This window comes from Vidua chalybeata, chromosome 6 (genome assembly GCF_026979565.1).
Source record: "Vidua chalybeata isolate OUT-0048 chromosome 6, bVidCha1 merged haplotype, whole genome shotgun sequence".
In the NCBI taxonomy this organism is placed as follows: Eukaryota; Metazoa; Chordata; class Aves; order Passeriformes; family Viduidae; genus Vidua; species Vidua chalybeata.
Window position 1 is genome coordinate 19,000,035 of NC_071535.1, and position 15,053 is coordinate 19,015,087.

Genomic DNA, 15,053 nt, shown 5'->3' on the forward strand with positions numbered 1-15,053 from the left:
ATGATAGAAGAAATTTTATATGTGATTTAATATATTACTACAGTAGAAACTTCACAGATATTTTCAGGTGGGTTTTTTTTCAGTTTTTTCTGACCTTATAACTGCTAGTACAATCATCTAATCAGGCAGTTTTTAAAACTAAACTAGACTTTTCATCTGGGTCAGCTCTTTGAACTCACATTCTGTTTTGCTGTGATTGTCTGTATTTGTAGTATTTCTCTGATCTGTGCTTATTATCCACCATCTCAGCAGCTGAATAAGCATTTTACAAGTCTGGGTAACAGTTTCATATCAGATAATAATTTTTACTGACTGCTCATTTCAGTTAACTAATCATTTAAAATTTGTTAATGATTGTCTTCTATCCTTTTATAGAGAGCACAGAGTGAATCTGAAATGTATAAATATCAGATAAGCAGTTTTAAATATAAGATGAGATTTGTCCACAAGAATCAAGGAAGCCACAAAGCCACAATCAACATCATGTAAAAGGTACAAATTAATGTTAAGCTCTATAATTACTTTACAATTTAGAGGCCTCACATATATGCAGAAAATATCCTTTTGTAATGTGGTTGAAATTATATTTCTGAAAACAGATGCTTTCTCCTGCCATCTGTCATAAGCCTGTTTGTACCCTAGCCTTCTTCCTTGTTTAGAAGCCAAAATAAATAAAACAAAAATGTGTCCTGAAAAGCACTGGTAAAATAGTGTCAGTTCATTAATTTTCATACCACGTCACTTTCTTGTGTTAATACATAGCATATTTTTCTCTCTTTTACTGTGAACAATAAACTTATCATAATTTTATTTATTAGCATTTTTTTCGAAAGTTAAAAATTAAAAAGTTTTCTAGTCCATTCTAGAGAGACTTAACAGACTGAGGATTCCCTCAGCAAAAAGCTGTGAAAATGTTGTGGCCACTTTCTAACTTTGCAAACCCAACCAAGCCTATGATCAAGGAAGTCTTGAGAAGCAAATCACCTGGTCATGACCCTTGCACTGAAAGCCAGGAAAAGATTGCTCTGGGAAAAAGGTAGAACTGTAAAATCTGTGTAACTGCTCTAAATTTTGATCTTAAAGTCAGAATTCTTTCATTTACTATTTAATTCTGTACTGTAAAGTATTTTAAAATCTATTTATACATATAAAATGCCCTGATCGGATACTTATAAATAGGTAACAGTAAAAAACTCAACACAGTCACCAGCTGATATATATATACATATATATATATATATATATATACATGCACATTATCCCTATATCTATCTCAGTCTACCACAACTGCAATGACTCTATATGTATTGAGTGGGTTTGACAAATATTGGCTGATGGTTCACTTTATTAAACGAGATTTTACATACTGGATAGCAAATTTAAGAAGCTTTGATGTGTAATAGATCACAGTAGGTTGATATGTCAGCTCTGCAGGAATGTGGGCTTTTTTTTCTTTTTTCTTCTGCATCCTTTGCTTTTTCACAATGATATCTTACTTGAGATGGAGGCAAAAGAAGCAATAAAAGGGATAACAATAAACTTGTGCCTCAACTAGAGACAAACAGACATTTCAAAGAGAAAATAAGAGAATTTGCCCATGAGTTAAATGGTTCAGAACACTGAGATTAATATAAAGTTTATTTTTCTCCTTCCAATTTCTGTCTGCAGACCGATGAGAATGACACTGACAGTTGATTTAACAGTTATTTTATGGCTAGGACCTTACAGTGCACTCTAGTCTTTTTATGACCAGGGAACCACTGTGTGCCTTAGTCTTTACCTTGTTATAAAGAGAAATAATTGCTCTAAGAGAAGACAGTAAGAAGTCTATCAGAGCTTCAAAATATAGAGACTTGAAAATATTTTATTTCTTTCAAAACTACTGTCTTTCCACTGAACTTCACAGTAACTGACAAAAAGATACCATACAATCCTGTGGGTCTGTGAAAATACTGCTTTGTCAGTAATATTTGTAAAATATTTTAGAATGTTATTACTGAATGGCAACATTAAATCTCTTATCATTTAGCTATAGGTAATATGTTTCATTTTTTTCCTTCACGCCTGTTTATTTTGGACTCAGAAGCATGCATTCAAATCACTTTCTCAATGGCAGTTTAGCTCCACAGTAAGACAGATAGTACAATTAAAAATTATTTTCTTTGGGAAACTTATAAAACTGAAGTCTTTAGTGTCTGTTTATGGCATATAATAAAGTAATTTTTGTGCAAACTTGAAAAGTAATATTGTGTAAATAGTAAAGATTAAACAAGAAAAAAATGGCTGGAACTTTCACATATAAATTCCAAATTAAGGTTTTCTCAATAAAAACAGATTAAATGTAGAAAGCTTAAATACAGGTTGCCAGCACAACAACCACTTCAGACTCCTCTACAAGGTGTCGTGCCAACTGCAGAAATAAAAAGTCTTGAAAGCATTTGTATACTTGTTATAATAAATTGCTTTGGGACAATGTAATATCATTTTTAGATAGTACTCAATAGAAATAGAAATATTTGCAGTGTCATTCTCAGAAACTTGAACCCAAATTTGGGGTAACAGAACTTAGCAACTGCTTGGAACAAATATTTTAATCGTAGTCTGTATGGATCTATGATAAATGATCTTGTAAATAATTTTCTACTTTGACTTCAGGACACTAAACACCACCCAGATTTTGGCCTAATGCAGAATCCAAAACATTTACTATTAATATGACCAGACTACCAAGACTGACACCTTCATTTATTTACTGATTCTCCTATAGTCAGCAATATATAATAGCCAGAAGAATAGGCATTTTTTCTTAACATGAAACCATGGCCTGCTTTGGTCAGATATATAAGATATACACATGAAAAACATGTCCATAAGTACTCAAATAGAATATCTAAGCTGTCAGAGTTTGTTCTTAAAATAAATTTTAAATTTATTTATAAATTTAATAAAATAAATAAATAAATTTTAAAACAAAACAAAACAAAAAAAGTTTCAAAAATCTTCACATCATACTCTAAATTATATTAGCTTAATTAATGATTTTCTACATAGGAATCCTGGTATGAAACTCATAAAAATCTAGTTTTCCTTCTATTCCCTCCCTGTGTGGAAAGGCTTATTTCTCAAATCAGTGACATTAGTGTCATATTGGCATACATGGATCCATCCTGGCAATAAGGCACCGTTAGTTATTTGTGTTTGCATGTTAGACTACATATGCATGTTATCATGTATGCATGCACTCACATACTTGTGTGTATAGACATTTATATACACACATATATCCGTGCTTGATCATTTCAGTTACAAAACACAAAATTTAGTCTTCTGTTTTTAAAATCTTTCAACAGTTTATAAGATATACCACTGAAATTTTCCAAATAAAAAATTATTGGATCAATTTTTTTGGCAAGAAGCATGGAATGTAAGGCCATTTACCATTACATATATAGAGCTCTCTATTTTCATATATATTTTCATTTAATGTTTTTAATATTTAACTAACCTTAAAATTTTCACTGTCCAAGGATGAAATACGAAAAAAAGCAGTTTTAAATTCTACTTATGTCATCCACTAGTAAGGGTGGAGGGAGAGCAGAAGAAAAACAAAATAGTCTGTTGTGGGTGGGTATATTTTAATGACAAAATGATGACAGAAGAATTATGGCAAGCTTGGAATCTTATTAAATATGATCCAGCTGAATTTATTGGACAGAAAGCAGGAGAACAATGTCCAAGCAAAAGAAAAGGGATTTATGATCAAAAACTGATTCCATTTTTCTAGAAATATATGGGATTTTTAATAAAAATATGCATATGTGCATCTGTAGTTTTTTAGATAGAGTAGATATATAAGGTAGACAAAAATATCCCAACAAATTCTAAGTTATTTTCTCTCTATCTAACCCCACTTGGCTGAGTATAAAACAATATTCATACGAATATTGTGAGAAAAATACTCTCCTATAATATACGATGCTTTCAGGATGGAGAAATGACATAAAGTCTGCAGAAAATATCATTTCTATTCCCAGCTTGGACTGATTACTGAACCAAAGCAATTCAGAAAAGTATACCTTCATAGGTATTGCCATAAACAAGTTTACATGAAAGCTGACCATTCCCTAGGCAGTTAAGGGAAGATATGTTGACACTCAGTGAGATTTAACTGGTATATAGTCGAAAGACAGCATATGAAGAGTGTATAAAGAGCATATAAATAGTTACAGTGGCTGCAGTAAATTAAAACAGGGTAGACATTCCTGTACCAAAACAAGCATGACAAAATTGTTTATCAATATTAAAAAAAAAATAAAAGTGAGAGTTTATTAATTTGAGAAGGATGAAGGATCCGGATCATCCTGTGTTTACCCATGGTGTAGCTGCTGGGTAAGCACAGCCAGCTACAGAGGCAAGGATTTTTGGAGTCCTGGAGAGCAGGTCCACCAGCCCACACTCTGCTTTAGTGTATGTAGATGCAGGGTTGCAGTCCTGTCTCCCTTATTCATGCATTTTGTGTGCACACAAATGTTCATGGAACTTAATACATTTTAAAAGAAAAAAAAAATCTGAATTTAACACAATAATAGAATCATTACTTGAGCCCTTTGTAAGGAGAAGAAGTTGACAAATCCCGCTGGGAAAATAAATAGAGACATCATTGTAATCTTATAATATTAATTCTCCCAGCTATGTCCTACAGTTACCTACACATTCATTTATTATCAATCACACTTTTATAGCTAGGAATTCTTTTTTAAAAGAGCTATATCATTAAATATTTGACCCATGTTACTTTCTTTAGTGTTGGTATCAGATTTTATGTACAACATATTGCAGAAGGATAGAAGAGTGACCTGAAGCAAGTTTGAAATTCAGAATTCTGTCTTAAACGACCTACCTGAGCCTGTGCACAGCAGTGTGTGATTGTCTGTGTGTATGACCATGTTTTCATGTCTGTATCTTTGTGCACAACAGGTTTCAGCTTGCCATACCTGTACTCTGACCTAATAAGCAAGCAGCCTAATTGCATGTCTATCATGCCCAAGCCAGTTAAGCTCCATTTCAGTTGATCTTATTCTCTCAGGAATAGCACTTGTCTCCAGTGGCTGAACAGCATCTGGCTGGGGTAATGTGGGCACACACCTATGTACACACATTTTTGGAGACACTAGAAACTCAATTCTCATCATATAAGTCTAAAAAATTACCCTCAAAAAAAGATTGATTGGGATTTCTTCCACTTGTTTTTATGGTGAACAGCACATCATGCAAACTTACTTTTTTTCTCACAGACAAGAAGCTCCTTGGACCTTATAATTGTGTTGCTGAGTAGCTTAGACTTTGCAGTTTCCTCTTGGTAGAATCCAGAGAGTTTTTTGAGGTCTTGTTTTTTTCAGGTGAACTTTTACTTCATATTATTTAATTCCATCCTCTTTCTACTGTCATTTATACACTGTAATACTCTACAAGTGTTATTCAGAAAACAGTATGATCCTTGAAAGTCCATTTAGTAATCTTGTCACACTCATTAATGACTGTTACACTCTTAGTGACTGTTATTCAATTACCTTTTCTCTAATTACTTAAATGCTCTGTGTTCACTGATATGGATTAAATCCTCTGATAGACTAGGATCTGAAAGGCTTTTTTAATCAATATTTTATGTGCCATTCATAGATGTGGCCAGTTAGGCTTAGCTAACAGCCAAATGTCCACACAATAGCTCATACACCCTTCCTCCTCAACAGGGCATGGGAAGAAAACAGGATTAAAAAGCTGGGTGAAGATAAAGACAAGAAGATTGATGCAATTCACTGTCACAGGTGAAACATAGTCATTGGGTAAAAAAATAATTTAATTTATTGCCAACTTGGGTAGTAAGAAACAAGCAGATAAACTTTAAATCAACATATTTTCCCAATTCTTCTCAGGTCCTTCTCTTCACACTGAGCTCACCACCCTGAACAGCACAGTAAGGCTTTGCATTTGGTGTGTGTATTACAGTCTGTACATAGCAGTTCCCTTCTGCCTCTATTTCCTCATCAGCCTGTTCCTCTGCTTTTGCATCATCTTTCCATCAAACATTGTTCCTTCATGAATATCCAACTGCTCCAGCATGAATCCTCCCCAGGCTGCAGTAGATAGGTACTCTGCTATGAAGTTTTTCATTCTTCATCTCTGACCTCTGTTTTTTCCTTATTGTTTGTCATACTCTTTGTATCCTCTTCCTCTCTCTTTTCTGAAACATGTCTCCCAGAGATGGCACCATGTAACTCCTGTGGTAGGAGACAGATGGAATTGGCTGTGTCTGGCACATGCCAGACACTGACATCTTTCCACAGAGGCCACCCCTGCAGGCCCATCCTCTCCTGCCTCTGCCTCTTTGCTACCAAAACCTTGCCAACTGCACCCAATGTATTAGATTTAAATTTTCAGAAATACAATTTCAATACTTAGGATATAACATATTAATTTTTTTTTTTCAATTATGTGCTCCTTTTGGGACATTTTTTCCACATCAGATAATGAGGTCTTGGATGAAAAAGGGAGGAGTTTTACCAGTACTTTGTGAGAGGTATTCTTCATAATCTATAGATTTTGTGGCCAAGAGGTGACTAAATTCCTATGTTCTAATGTACTATATAATGTAGACTGCGTAGTTCCAGCCCATGCAATTTATCCTGTTCTGGTCCTAATAAATGTTATTTGACTAAAACATATGTGTTTAATCTTAATTTCGATAGTGACTGCCTTCAGTTTGAGGTGACTGTAAGGAATGACCAAGTCCCTTCAGTGATACCCCGACATGTGAGAAATCTTAGGTAGTAGTTAGTCTTTGGTAGTAGTATGTTTGAAGACATTCCATGAAACTTCATGCAAAATGTTTGTTCTGTATATATAAATAAATAAAATAAATTTTAAAAAAGAAGTAAAAGCTCACAGAAATATAAAAATAAAAAACAAAATACACCAAGCACAACCAGAAAACCGTTAACAATGTCTGAAAGATAAACAAATGAGAAAAATTTTGCATGATGTGGGAAAAAGAACAAAGAACCTAGTTTGTTTTCCTCACAGAAAATTCCCCATGCATTCTTTGTAAGTAAACTTTGATGCATTGAGTAAATACTAGATTCTTTTATGCATTTTTCTTTTTATTCTTGTAAACAACTTCCGGACAGAAGAAATTACTTAGGAAAAAAAAAAAAAACAAAAACCAAACAAACCAGTTATCCGTCCAGCCATATAATCTTAATTTATAGATTTTAAAAAATATAGAGAATACAAGGCTTTTCTGGTTTTGAAAATTCATTATACTCAGGTTTGTATGTCATAGCACCACCTTTTTCTGTTCTACACAATGTATTCTATGTCTGAAACATAATCCATTCCAGTAAAATAAAGAGCAGTTTTCTATTGACATCCTTGACAGAGATCTTCCAGTTCAGCAAACAAATAGGACAGCAACACTACTACTCAAGTAAACTCATGCAAGGGAGTTATGCTGATTTACCAAAGCTCTGACATCATACTGACAATGTCTGTAAGTTACATTCACCCTCACTGGCACTGTTCAGTCTGAAGTTAAATCCTGGGCTAGCTGTCTACCAGGCTGTAGTCAGGAATCTGAAGAGCTACTGCATGAAGAACCAGTGTGAAATGTCTGTTGTCAGGTATATATATTTCCCTCAGAATAATCTCAGGTTGTGAGGCTGGATAGTGAATAGTCAGGCTTCTAAGTGAAGTTGCAATAAATATGTATCTGGATCAGCTGATCAGATAGAACACAAGCTGAGTAATTCCATTGTTGTTAGCAAATGAAGTATTTGCATAAAGGACAGTAAATTCATCCCCAAGTACCTTTTTGCAAACTACTGTGCTGTATTTCCTAACATTGCTAGAAACATTTTGTGTCACGCTCCAATAGTGGGACTAGCTCAAAAGATGAGCAATCAAATGTAACTTAACTGCAGGTTAAAAAGGCAAAAGTCAATAAAGACAAAGGGCAAAACTGTTAGCAGAAATTTATTGATGTCCTTCATTGCCTTGTCCAAGCTTTTCTCTTTATTGCTCTACCTCTATTCTTGCAGGAAGGAATAACTCAAGTCCACATATAGAAAATAAGCAGAGCACTTACCACCCAAATCTCACTATTTCCCTCATATCATCAGTTGCTTTTTGGAACATGTTGTTTTTGTTAAGTGAGGCTGTGGTTTAATTCCAGAGGCTTTCCTGTAAGTGAAGAAAGCACAGCCAAAGCCACCAGCAGTCTGATTTAACTTTCAACAGGCCAGACAGAGTTAATCCTCAGGAATTGTTACCCACTAAAGGAAGATGAAAGCCCAGGCAAGGGAGTTTGTGTGAACTTGCACCATTAAACAGACACTGATACAACAAAAAGGCAGCCTGCTCTCTCATTGATGTTACATAGTATTGCTCTGAGTAATGACTCCAAAGAGCTAACCTCAAAGACAAAGGGAAAAGGAAACAAGAAAATGAGGGGATTGATAAAAATCAGAGATGGAAAAACACTAGTTTATTGTGACAAGTATTAAAAAAATATATACAATATATAATAAAGAACAAGAAACACAGCCTCTGCAGGAATCATTCTTGCAAGCTAAGGTATTCCATAGGATCACAAGAGCTGTTTGGGTTTTTTTTTCCCCCTGCAGGTTCTGGTAATTTATATGGTTCTGTTTTGATTATCATTAAAATGAAAGGGAGACACTCCTTTTACTACAATAAAGCATTCCTACTGGGAATTTGCACTCAGAGGAAAGACGTAGTAGTATTATGTTCAAACAAAAGGTCTAGGCACTGAAATGTAAGTTTCTTTAAATCACCTTGTAGTTTGATAGTAATGCAAAAATTAAGGGGCTTTTCAAGAAAAAGTACCTCAAAGACTTTTCACATAATTTCGTGTCAACAACCTCAGAATCTTTTGAGAATCTTCACATAGAAGAGTAGGAGAATTTGGAATGGCTCTAGGGCTTCACTTATTTATGCTTTGTTACTTTTTGTCCCTTGTCTGCTGTTATTTTTTTTTTTTTTTTTTTTAATGGAATATATATTTCTTTTTTTGGGAGGTGGAAGTAGGATCATTGTGGTGGTCATAGGAAGGGAAGGAAGAACAACCTTCTCCATTAGATTTATGCAAAGAAATAGGGTCAATGTTATAAGATGGGGAGAAATTTTAAAAGATATTTGTAATACTGCATTGTCAAAAATATTTAAATACAAAGTAAATTATATACTTATCCACTGTACACATTGCAGATGTTAATGCCTGGCAATTATGAGATAGATGTATTGCTTAATCTGAAAGAGTTTACCAAAAAATTTTGAAAAGAAGATTCATCCTGCTTTGTTAATTTCCAGTGACTATTCCTTATTTGATGTGATTTATTTACAAAAACTTTTTCTTATAAGTAGAAACAGATCATTATGAAGACAAGGGAATGATTATTTTATTGACAGTTTGGATTAAGTTAATTTATGTATGCATTCATGTGTTTTTTTTATTTATTATCTGGCCTAAATTTAATTGTCAAATTTGTTTTTCAGGATGCTTTAAGATTCTTTTCCTCCGAGTGACCACGATGTCTCCAGCCATCATTTTACTCTGTTGTCTTAATTTTAAATGTTGTGATACTTTGTGTCCTGCCAATACACAACAGGAGAAATTCTGAGGATGCCTCCCACTTTGCTTTATGTACACATATCTGACTTTTTGAAAGTGTTTGTGTTTAATAGGAATGTAAAGTATTCTGTCTCTGGGCGATGGATTCTTTATGCATGTATGTGTCAAATGATGTTTTCATTTGAAAATACCGATGCAAACGTATATGTACTCGATAAGTAATGTACCTGAACACAGATCTTTTCTTGTTAAAGGTAGATGAAGGAAAGGTGCTAATGGATCAAAGAAGTATATGTTCTCTGTGTTTCGTGAAACTTCAGAGACTTTTAAGAAATCTGGTCTTTTAACAAGTCATAGAATCAAAAATGCAAATCCTAACAAATATTACCAGGTTCTCTGAAGTTAGGACAGGGAGCCAATATATTTGATGATTAATTTGAGCAAGAACTCAAAAGGGGTGGGTGTTAATAATTTTTTTACATTATTTATATTGATGTTGTTTCTTTATTTCTAACTTCTTGAAGATGATGGTGGAACCACCTGATTTTTCTGATGTAAATCCAAAGTGTCTGAATTAATACAGATGTTTGGAATTAGAACTCAGCTTTATCCTTTCTTCATACTTTTTCTCTCCTTTTCAAAAAGATGTCATTTATTTGTTGAAAGACAAAGTTCCAATGTAACATTTCTAGGGCAAAGTGTTATCAGATCCAGCATGACCTTTGATGTATATTTTTTTCAACCCCTCATAATATTAAGACAATTGGAACATTCAGGTTGTTGAAACTTAGATCTTTGTCCCTAGTTTCCCTAAAAAATGAGGAGTTTAAAGATGGATGCCATTTCATGATGGAGAATCTTAGATAGAAGAAGTTTCTTTGTCTGTTCCAGTGAATCAAATCTTGGAAAAATTAGATCTTGCCTAATGATTTAAGTGTTGGAAAATTTAATCTTGGATGAAATTGCTGGATGGACAAAAAGCATTTTGCACCAGAGTGCACTGAGATTTTCCAAGGAAAGGGAAAGAAAAAGGAAAGGAAAAAGGGAAGGCAAAACAGAAGGAAAAAGGGGAAGGAAAAGGGAAAGGAAAAGGAAAGAGGAAAGTAGAAAGGAAGGAAGAAAAAAAAAGAGATGATGAAAGGAGAAAATAAAGAGAGAATAAGGAAAGTGAAATGAACCAAAGGTTTTATTTTTGTTTTTATTGGGTAGCAAACTTAATACAGCTCAAGAACAAAAAGTTCTAAATAAAGGAATATTCATTTAAGCACATTACACTTGGTACCAATATGCAGCATCAATCATTTGCAGACAGATGAATTAGAGAGATTTTTAAAAATCTCCATGAAAATAATTCTTCTCCTAGTGGGGTCAGAAGGAGAGGACAGGCTTATGAGGGCAGAGGCCAAAAAAAAATCATCTTAATGTCTTCCTGCCTCCTTCAAAACTGAGAAAAAAGCTTTGATTGTGAGAAAGAATAAGGATAAACAAAAAACCTGTTCCTACTTTGGTTTTGAAGTGAAATATAGACTTCAACACTTCACATTTCCTTATAGCCTCGGATCTCATTGTCAGCATCGTAAGATATTCTGTACATCTTTCCTGTAGTTTGCCCTTACCCTCACCTCAAATAAAATCCCTTTCATGGCACTACCAACAGGATTTTGTGAAGCTCATAACTTCCAAACCCCTTTAAGACAGAATTTCGTGGTGTACAGGATCTGTCAAACAGATTAGTGAAAAGAGATAGAGTGGGTGCATTTGGGAAAGATAGGTCTTTGAGAACACAGAGCAACTGTGAGCATGTTCAGTTCTTTGTCCAAGACTTCTTGACTTTTCAAAGTCTGAGAAAAGTTTCCTTGAGGGATATGAATTTTACATGAGCTACCCTATTGTCACTGTATTTGCTTCTTTGGCAGTATCACTTTTTTAGCTCTTTAATTCTGTTTTCAATAAGTGATTTAATCACTAATATGTAGGAGAGAGTTGTTTTTCTGTATTTCAGGTATGGCCTAATAATGTCTCATTTCTTAAAACTGTGTGCCAACTTTGATTCAGACATGATCCCTGGTGTATCAAAATAGTGTTTAGACACAGTGCATTCTTCCTAATGTGCTTTTAGTCACTATTCAGCTTTTGTCAGGAGCAAAGGATATGAAAGATACTGGCCCCAGCTGTCTTCTGTTCTAGCTTTAGCTATAATTTGCTAAATCAGCTTGGAGAAAATATTGTAGTATCTAGTAAATTTTTTTAATATGTAGCAGACCACTAAGAATATGATGCATGAGCATGCAGCTGATCTAGATCAGCAAATTTTGCTGCTGCACTTCTGAAAATATGTTCAATAAATACAATTTTGTCTATTTTTTTTGTGTGTGTTTTGGACTTTTATTATGATTAAAAAGATAGCAATTTCTCATTCATATCAGCACGCTTTTCAGATCCAGTTACAAAATATTTTATATTTTGTTCTGGACTACTTATTTTTCTGGCTTTTTTAAATTTATGTCGTCATTTTCCCTGGTAAACAATTAATTGATGTTCCTATATATTGTCAAATCAAAAGAATGACTGTATCTCCTGTCTTGATTTTATAATTTCTATCTCTGATCCTCCAAAGTAAGCAAACTCAGTTTGTAAAATAGTCTAGGTGATGAATGTTTTCTTCTTCTTTTTCTAATAAGAAGTTCCTTAGACATAAAGTGCTGATATTTGAGAAGAGAAAGAATTCATGACAGAAATCAGATAGCAGAAACTAGATTGAAGAGATCTCCAGAAATAAAAGGTTTATGTTGCTACTACCTCTTAGCCTAGCATTAAGTCTTTAAGTGTTTCATTTTAGTATTGTTCTGGTAGTAAGAGCTTGAACTTCAGTTTTTCTCCTGGGTAACAGTTCTAAGAGTCCACTGCATGAATAATTCATGCATATTCTTTTCTTCTCTCTCACCTAAATACTTGGTAATTGCATGAAAACAGAATAAAATACATCAGGGGAAAATGAAAATTGCCTACTTTATGAAATTATATCACATTTAATATTTTCCCATGGAAGTGAATTCAAATCCTCTTGTACTGAAGGAATTTTCACTCCTTGGGGCAAGAAATAAATGAAATAATGAATATTGGACATCACATTTCCATTGTCTTTGGCACTTACCCTGTGAACAGGCAGATATTTCTGTATTGCATTTGGGGAATAAGAACCTTCTTATAGAGATGAACAAGTTACAACAGTCTTCAAAGCAGTTGAGCTTAATGTACCCTTCTCTGACATTACTCTTTTAAGTTTTACTGGAAACCTACTGAGTTACTATACTACCTTTCCTTTCTCCATGTTTCATATGATTAATTCATTCTAGACAAGATAAGGAGGAAGCATCTCAGTCAAGAACACAGATGATGGGAATTTAAGAAAATAGGTGCTGCAATAATAGCTTGAAACACTCAGTTCTTTTCGGAATGTACTTCTCAAATTCTTTGTGACTTCATTTGGACAAAATAGTTCTTCCCTACTTTTCAGGAAAAATATCTGCAAGATATCGTCATCCACCCTGACAGAGTGCATATAAACATCTTATATCATATCTACTTAGAAGGACAACATTAAATAGAAGAGAACTTCGGAACCTTGGACAGGGAACTTGTTAATAAATTGAAAAGGCATCTAGTGCACATTCAGTTCATCAGTTTTCAGAAAATTAACAAGGAACACAAAATAAAGGTGGATTCCCCAACTTGGGACATTAGACATCAGCAATTCCTCAAATAAGGTGATAAAGAATTTAACATGCAATTTCTAAAGAGAAAATTATGTTTCTTTATAAATGGATTTAGGTAGTTACAGTAAATTAGTAAAAATATCCATGTCTTTTATGGTGTTACTATTATTGCTAGTGTTGCTACTTATGCTTTTATCACTGTTCTACTACTACTAGTACTGGTATTGGCACTGGTACTATTACTGCTACTATTATTGGAATTTCTGTTATTTCTCCTTCCAGTCATGAACATGGATTTTATCATTCTATTTTCTTTTTCTGGGTTAAGGCTAAGATTTCTTTTTGTTTGTATCTTGTGTACAGTGTCAGAAATTCACTTGTTCCCGGTCTATGAAGCAATGAGAATTGCCAAATTTGGCACACAATCTTTCAATCTCTAAGAACAGAGAAGGAAGTCTTCTTAGGAAGTCTAAATAACTGCCTCTCCCTCTCTTTCTCATAAACATGTTCATCCATATGTACACATATAACTGGAAATGAAAATGACACTCAAAGAATGTTTAAGGTGGCTACAGAAACCAAGGAATGAAAGCAAATGTTAGTCAAGGGTGAAAAGTACCATATGTCTTCAAAAGCCTTGGCACAATGGGGAACCACCTAAATAGTTTTCTTAATGCACCCTGTTGTGCCTAGGTATTGATGGACATATGGTACATTTCACCCTGAACTGTGAATTTCCTGAAACAGCTGTAATGCTCTTTAAATGTTTTTCTGGATAATGACACATTCACAGCATACATTATTATATAACTATTCCTCCCTGACCTTTCAGGTGGCCCATGTACTTTATCAGTCTATAGAAAACAGGATATTAGTGGATCATTTATCTTCTGGTTGTATAAATATGTCTTATTCATTGACATATTCTACAGAGGCTTAAAGTTTTCAGTGACTGCACCATGAGAAGGCCAGCAAGGTATTCAAGATTGCTGTCCTCTGGTAAGATCACAAACAAGCTCAAGATACAAACACATAAACAACAAAATTAAGCATGAGAGTAGCTCTTTGCTTTAATAATTTTATGGTTAATTTCCTTATTCCTATTTTTGCAAGACAAAATGGGAAAAATGCATGGGTGTATATGGAGAAATCAATATGGACACAGTTTTTAACATATAATGTAATGAGATAATATGATATTGGTATATATATGTTATTATCCCCATAGATTTCATACCTCTGTGCAACCCATCCTGTGACTCATCCTTTATACATGACACAGAATCATTCATTTTTCATTTCACTGCTGACTGGTAAAATATAATTTCTTTATTTTTATGATCAGTTACTGGCAATGTGAGATCTAACTTATAAATCTGCTAGGGTAAATAGATTGGTTTGTTCAGAAAATAAATTATATTATCTGTAAGAATCTCTCTTTCTTGTTATTAATAAAACAACAGATGTAAAATATTCAGATTTAAAAACTTTTTAAAAATAATCATTTGGTCTAATACTGTTTTTCTTACATCAGAAACATTTGAACACTCTTCTTACAATTCTTTAGGGGAATTACTGACTGATGGAAGATTTTAAGTAATAAAGTTTTAAAAACGGTTGTTTCTTTTTTATTGTTACTGCCCTTTCCTTTTGTTATCACCTCCTTTATATAAAATTGACAGCATATTTTA